The sequence below is a fragment of the Plecotus auritus genome, assembly GCF_963455305.1.
Source record: "Plecotus auritus genome assembly, chromosome: 9".
NCBI lineage: Eukaryota > Metazoa > Chordata > Mammalia > Chiroptera > Vespertilionidae > Plecotus > Plecotus auritus.
The window spans coordinates 98,947,647-98,953,663 of NC_137783.1; positions in this window are offsets into that span (position 1 = coordinate 98,947,647).

Here is a 6,017-nt window from a genome sequence, read left to right on the forward strand (position 1 = left end):
CTCCTCCTTCTCCTCACTGCACTATTGACATTATAAACATTGACCTAAATTATAACCATTAGGTTCCCATTGAAATGAAAGATCTGCCCTGGGGTTTAAATTCCTAACTTACTGTGTAAAATGAGCCCAATTAAAGTCTTCCAATAAGTAAAACAGAGATTTGATGTTAAAAATTTTCAAATAATCTGTGAGGAATTTCACTTATAACTTTAAAACACTTATCACAGTCTGATTTGAAGTGAAAGTTAAGTCTATCACCTAAGGAGAGAGCTCTTTTAGGACAAGGAATTTACTTCATTTATGTTGATATTTGGCACATGTTTGAGCCCATAAGAGGCAGTCAATTGATGCGAAGGGAACATGCTGAGAGGAAAAGATCAAGGCAAAGCCATTCTGGTCTTTTTCTATTTCTGTCGATGATGATGATGATGATGATGATGATGATGGTGATAATGGTGATGGTGATGGTGGTGGTGAGAGCAAGAGTTACCACTGACTGAGTTGTTCATTCTGTGGCAGGCACTGTGTCACGCACCTTACATGCAATATCCCTTTTAAATCCTATAATCTTATGAGGTACCCATTTTCCCCATAAGTAGATGAGGGCTCAGGATTATTAACTAAAGTAACCAAGGTTACCTGACTTAGAGGTGACATTTCCAAGATCTCAGTTCAGGTCTTTCTGGATGCTTTGAACCACTGTGCTGTTTTCCCAAACGAGTCAATGTTTTCTGTCTTTTTATGCAAATAAATCGGTCAAGTATTAGAAAACATTTCATGTGTTCTTATTTCAGGTAGTGTGCAAAGGGACTTAAACTGGGTAAATGATGGAGCTAGAGTTAAAGATGAGACCAACGTGTGTCTAATAAAATGATGTTTGTTAACTCTAAAGGGTTAAAGAAAATTAAAAGTTTCAGTGTAACAACTTGAGGCAGGAAAGTGTTAGCATGGTTGGAGGGATTTCCCTTTTTCTGAGATATTGGGTGTTTGCCAAGGCTGCAGGGTAGATGCTGTGTTAGCGGAGGACGAATTTGGTCCAGTAAGATACCTTCTCAATCCCTGGGTAAGTAAGGAATCACTTGGTAACAATTTGGGATGGAGTGTGTAAGAAAAACATAGCTTTGTCTAGGTTGAGCCTAGAAATGGGTGACAGATGTTAATGATGAGCGACTGAACAGATGTTTGGGGGAGAATTACAAAAAGGGTTTCTATCAGACAGGATCTAAACCTTAACCTTCCTAGCGGATGCTGAAAGGGAGCTTGTTTATGAAGCATGTTCTTGCAAAACTGTTTGGTGGATTGTGACAAAGATGAATGGCCGGATACTACAATTTAAATTTGCAAATAAGGTAAATGGGAGTCCTTGTTTACGTGCATATGTATGTGTGTTTTCTTGGACAAAGGTCAATGCCTTATTGAAAAATAGGAAAGCTGAGTAAGTCATTCCACTCTGCCTTCCCCATTTTTCTACTCCCACCCGGAAGGAATGGGCAGGATTTGATACCATACCTAGGGGCTCAACAAAATTATTAAAAATACCATCACTACATACATTCTGAAATATCTGCCCTGTAATTACAATGGGAAAAAGAAAGGTTTTTGTACAAACTTAATTGGTGATTTTAATTGGGGTCTCTGAGAATTAAAGTTTTCAGGAGTCTGAAAAGATCCTTTGTTCAAAGTCAGTAAGAAACCAACGTGGAGTTTAAAAGTTGCACAGCCACTACCATAAACCATCCCCCTGTTGCTGTGATATACAGATTATTGTGATATTTCCCAATAATTTGCCTGAAACAATTGAAGGACTGAGCAGAGTCATCTATGAATTCACCTTTGCATAAAGCCCATAATTGACATAAATATGACTTATCTTCTGCTAACTGTAGCTGTGTCTACATAATAATACCATACACCTGGTATTATTAAAAGGATGAATACAGTAAAAAATCCAAATGCTCTCACTTTAGAGTTAAATAATAACGAATTCCATTGAACTTATGACAAATACTGTATGTACAATCAACTTATATAGCACCATAACCCAAAGTGGATTTATTATCCCCATTTAATGGATGAGAAAGTAGAGGCCCAGAGAGGTTAAGTGACTTGCCCAATGTCACTTATGCTAATGAGTAACAAGACCAGGATTTGTCTTTGATATTCAAAATTCCTCTTATCTTCTAATACCCCACTGTCCTGGGTAGAACAGACATTTAACTCTCTGATTAAATCTTATATGCTGCTGTATATCAAAATGGGATCTGATTTAAAGCATGATTTTCAAACTCAGGATCTGAAGTCTTATCTTTTCTTTTTAAGTCATAACCAGTTTTATTGCAAAAGGCCCCTGTACACATTTATCCCAGGACCTTAATAGCGACCCAACAAATCATAACATACAGAAACATGCATCATGAAAAGCAAGAACTAGCACCCATTTCTTCTGCCTATCAGCAACTTGACACTCCTGATTGACAGTGCTCACATCACCAAGGTCCATGAACAGTGACTGTTTGCATTTATTGTGAACGAAAGGTGGAAAGAGTACTATTCAAAGACACTCTTTACTCTCTGTGCTCTTGAGAGGAGAAGGGAAGTAGCAGACTCTTTTGCTTTGTACTAAAGAGAGACCAATAGGGAAGAAGGTGATAAGTGAGAAAGATGTCAGCTTTGGGCAAGGCAGTGTACAAAAAGCTGTGAGGGTTAAAAAGATAAATGAGATACTTAGAGCTTACAGGAGAGATAAGACACAGACACAAATAGTCAGCGATGATGAAGAAAAGCATACATCGAGGGATGTGGGAGTTTAGGGGAGGATGAGATTTTTAGCCCTGGTGATCAGGTGAGGCTGCATGGAGAAGCTGGCATCACACTGTGAGCTTCCAAGTGCAAGAAGCCCAGCAAAGGTCAGTCCTTCCTTCCTTCAGTCTGACTTCCCCCTTCCTGTTCCTGGCCTACTTTTCCTTCTCTTCATCACCCAACTTCTCAGATAATCAAGATGTTCTGTCTTCATTTCTTTATTATTTATTAACTAGTAGCCCTGAGCACAAATCCGTGTGCCAGTAGCTCTCTGCGGGGCCTGGCCACTCTGCGCCCGCTGCCCAGAGGCTCTCTGTGGCCCAGAGGCCCAGCTGCGGCCGGGCATGGAAAACTTGCCTCGTAGCTGCGGTGATGAAGCAAACATTCTGCCAGTCCTCTCAGCGGCCACCCCCCAGGACTGGGGGACTCCAGCAGGGCTGAGAGGACTGGGCACTGCCATCGGGTGGCTATGGGCGCGCCATCTTTGTGATGGAGTGACAGTTAATTTGCATATTACCCTTTTATTAGATAGGATTCTTCAACCAATGATCCTGACTTAGGTCCTTTAATTAAAACTACTAATTGTCCTCCTATATGTGTTCTCTCTGTGTTTTTTAGGAAAAGAGTTCTCACTTTTGAGCCAGGCACGTGGCCACATGGAATAAAGCCTCCATTTGCCAGCTTCCCTTGCAGCAAGGAATGGACATAAGTTTGGGCCAATGGAATATGATCAGAAGTGATATATGCAGCCTCTAGGTTATACCCTTAGAGACAAAGGGTATTTATTACACTCCCTTTCTCCACTTCCTGTTGATAGGAATGTGGTTGTGGCATTGGTGAGCTATCTTGGTCCCTAGGGATGGAGAGGGAATAAATAAGATGGAAGGGGCTGGTCCCCCGGCACTGGGAGCTGCCATAGTGGTTCTAGAATACTTAATGCTCATCATTATGTGAGAGTGTCAGGAGAAACTGAAAGAATTTGAAATGAGCAATTAAAAGATTTATGGGTGTCCTGAGGATCTCATCCAGCCAGATTATCTCTACCATTCATTGCTTTTGAACTATTTTACAACTCTATACATTGTAGGTAACTGATAGGTGCAAATGATTATTTCTTTTCCACACACAAACAAATTCTGTCCAGTGGAATTATGTACATCTATTTGTAAATTCATTCTAGCATTCCTGGTTGACCTACACAAATGTGACACTTTGAATTCTCCATTGAACTGGAAGCAACATCTTATTGGTTCATTCATCAGTTAATGAGTTAAAGTCTTTATATTGGTATGGGAGTTGAGATCATTAAAAAAATATTCTTTTACAAGGGGAATAAACTTTTATCTTATTTTTTAAACATCTTTTTAAAAACAGTTTATTGATTTTTAGAGAGAGAGAAAGGGAGAAGGGGGAGAGAGAGAAAAACATCGATGTGAGAGCACAACATCGATTGGCCATCCCCCTACCAGGGACTGAGCTTGCAACCCGGGTATGTGCCTTGATTAAATTGAAATGGCAACCTTTCAGTGCACAGGATGATGCCCATCCAACTGAGCCACTGGCCAGAGCTCTTTTATCTTGTTTAAACCTCTGCTACTTTGGGTCTTGGTTAGAATGATTAAACCTCTATCCTAACTCATAGCTCCTACTACTCTATTTCCTTAACAGTCAATATTGATTTTGTTTTCTCTTTTCATCTGTGTTTATTTAATGAGGATCCAGCATTGACTCTTAGTCACCAAATCCAAATATCTCTGCTCAGTCCACATTCATCCTCAATGAGAGACAACATAGAACTATTTTTTCCAACTGTGGTGACGACCCATCAGCAAGTCATGAAACCAATTTAGTGGGTCACAGTGAGTATTGATGGGAAATATCAAAGTACATCACAGGTAGGAAAGATACCTTGTGAAGCTTTGGGTTAAAATACATTATAAGTTCATGTATGAGTTTCCTAGGGCTGCTGTAACAAATTACCACCAACCAGGTGGCTTGAAAACAACAGAAATGTATTATCTCACGGTTCTAGTCCTGGAAGTCTGAAAGGAGGTATTGAGGCTGTGCTCTCTCAGAAAGCTCCGAGGGGGAGGCCTTCCCAGACTCGTCCAGCTCCTGAAGGCGCGTGGTGGTCCTTAGCTTAAAATAGTGTGAATTCATCTCTGCTTCCACTCACATCACCTTTTGGGGATGTCCTTTTATCTCTCAGCCTTCTCACATGATTGGATTTAGGGCCCACCATAACTCAATATGATCTCATCTTGATCCTCACCTAAATTACACCTGCAAAGGCCCTATATCCAAATAAACTCATATTCTAAGGTTCAGAGTGAACATAAATTTTAGGGCCACTCTATGAATAAATATATATTCTTTTTTCATTGTTGACAGTATTTCAGGTGTTTCCCGATTTTCCCCCTTCCCGCCTCTCCTCCCAGCTCCTTCCCCACCTCAGGCCTTCACCACACTATTGTCTGTGTCCACTGGTTATGCATATATGCATATAAGTTCTTTGGTTAATCTCTTCCCATATCTCCCTCCCCCATCTACCTCCCCCCTGATACATGTCAATTTGTTCCATGCCTTCATGCCTTTGGACCTATTTTGTTTGTCAGTTTATTATGTTCATTAGATTCCACTTATAAGTGATTCATGTGATATTTGTCTTTCTCTGACTGGCTTATTTCACTTAGCATAATGATCTCCACATCCATCCATGCTGTCGCAAAGGGTGAAAGAGCCTTCTTTTTATAGCTGCAAAGTATTCCATTGTGTGAATGTACCACAGCTTTTTTATCCACTCATCTACTGATGGGCACTTGGGCTGTTTCCAGATCTTAGCTATTGTAAATTGTGCTGCTATGAACATAGGAGTGCATACATTCTTTCTGATTGGTGTTTCTTGATCAGTAGTAGACTTTTTCTTATCATGGGAAGAGGTCTCAAAGTTTAAAGCACAGGACTAGAAGACCCCGCTTAAGTCTTCCACTCTGATTCCAGAAAAATACTTAACATTGTTGGCCAGCCCTTCCCTTTTTGGAATGATAATAGTCACAATTAATTAAATAATAGTAATAATTAATAATAGTAATAATAATAATAATTGATAATAGCAATCATATCAATAATTAATAGTAACAATAGTAAATCATTTCAATCTCATAATACCTTAGAAGGTGGGCTTTAATAACATCCCTATCATCAGCTAGAAAGCTCAG